General features: G+C 37.2%; 1 long non-coding RNA gene across 1 annotated transcript in view; it reads left to right on the top strand.

The window, feature by feature from the left end:
- LOC136836083 (uncharacterized) overlaps positions 1-1,502 on the top strand; it is a 175,104-nt gene extending 173,602 nt beyond the window's left edge. The window contains exon 5 of the long non-coding RNA XR_010852343.1: positions 913-1,502. This is a non-coding gene — a long non-coding RNA (uncharacterized lncRNA). The remainder of the gene's footprint in view (positions 1-912) is intronic.
- Positions 1,503-1,824: the final 322 nt, after the last annotated feature.

Below are 1,824 nucleotides of genomic sequence, written 5' to 3'. Positions count from 1 at the left end.
GAGAGAGAGAGTTAAATTTCGGACACAGTGACCTAGAGAGAGAGAGAGAGAGGTAAATTTCAGACACAGTGACCTAGAGAGAGAGAGTAAGAGAGTTAAATTTCGGACACTGACCTAGAGAGAGAGAAAGAGAGAGAGAGCCTTACCTTACAGCCTTACAGTTCGTTCGGGTTGCCCCAGGTCCCTCAGTGTGAGGCACCTCTGATGTCTGCCAGAGAATTGCTAATGCATCTTCCGGTATATTTTGCATCTTCCAATCTTGGATGGTCTGGGATGCATCTTAGATATTTGTCGAGCTTATTCTTAAACACATCTACGCTCACCCCTGTTATGTTCCTCAGATGAGCTGGTAGCGCATTGAATAGACGCTGCATTATCGATGATGTTGGATTAATGTCCTGTGTGCTTTCCTTAGTTTTCCTGGTATCGTTTTGGGCACTATTAATCTACCTGTGCTTGCTCTTTCTGATAGTTTTAGCTCCATGATGTTTTCGGTAATTCCTTCTATCTCTTTCCATGTCTGGATTATCATGTAGCGTTCTCTTCTCCTTACAAGACTATATAAATTTAAGAATTTTAGTCTTTCCCAGTAGTCAAGGTCCTTAACTACTTCTATTCTAGCTGTAAATGACCTTTGTACACTCTCTATTTGTGCAATATCCTTTTGGTAGTGACCTAGAGAGAGAGAGAGAGAGAGAGAGAGAGAGTTAAATTTCGGACATAGTGACCTAGAGAGAGAGAGAGAGGAGAGTAGTAAATTTCAGACACAGTTACCTAAAAAGAGAGAGAGAGAGAGAGAGCAGTTACATTTCGGAGAGAGTTACATTTCGGACGCAGTGACCTACATTAGCAACATTGATCGAAGTTTATTACAGTATGAACAATAACCTTTAATTTTCTTTTCATTTTCAGATGCTCTTCACTGTCTCGGTTTTGGTGAGTATTAATACATTAACATCATTTTTTATTCTTTTGGTGATCATTTTGTGGTGAGGTCTTCACTTTTATTTTTAGTTTGTTTTTTTATGATCTGTATTGTTAAGTATTTTTTGTTGGTATTGCTCTTTATTCTTTTTCATTTAACATCTCACAAAATCTCAAGTATTCCCAGTGATGTAGATTTTATGTTATTTTAATTTTTTTTTTGTTCTGTATGACTGGCTTCTTTTATTGTTATTAGTATGATTAATTTTGTCTGATTTTACTGGAAATCATCACAAATTTATAAATGTTCGTCAAAGAAGTTTGCAAAGTACAAAACATACTTCATCCTTTAATTCTTAGCCCTTTACTTTCAGTCTTTTTCATTCGTCTTTACTTATCACTTACCGGTTATACAACCCTAGTCTTTCAACGAGAGGTTTTATAGCAGCAAAAATAATTTCTTGAAGGCGCGAGTAGGTCTACATTTTCTGTGTCGTTGACTACCCTGGGCGAGTTTTGTCTGAGTCATAAAAAATAATCTATTTTTATCTTGTTTCATTTTCATACTATCGCCCCGGATAGGACGTGGTCCACTGTAGGAATTTCTTAAGGTTCCTTGCAGTATGTATCCCTTCGGCTCTCAACTTCCCTTCCACCGCTGAATGATCTCATAGGTTGCAGTGCTTGGCCTTTGGCCTAAATTCTATATTCCCTTCCATTCCATTCCATAACATTATCGCTGTTTAAGAGTCATTCACAGGTGAAAAATGCACAGTTCATTCGTTTCCAAAAACTGGCCCCATTCAAAAATTACTTTGCGTGTTCTGTGCATTTTAGCAACACATTTTGCAATTACTAAGAATCATCTTGAAGAAAAATTTAATCCAAACCTCACAAAAT

Source organism: Macrobrachium rosenbergii, chromosome 56, assembly GCF_040412425.1.
Source record: "Macrobrachium rosenbergii isolate ZJJX-2024 chromosome 56, ASM4041242v1, whole genome shotgun sequence".
Classification (NCBI taxonomy): Eukaryota; Metazoa; Arthropoda; class Malacostraca; order Decapoda; family Palaemonidae; genus Macrobrachium; species Macrobrachium rosenbergii.
Note: the sequence above shows the minus strand (reverse complement) of the source record. Positions and strands in the feature narration are given on the sequence as shown.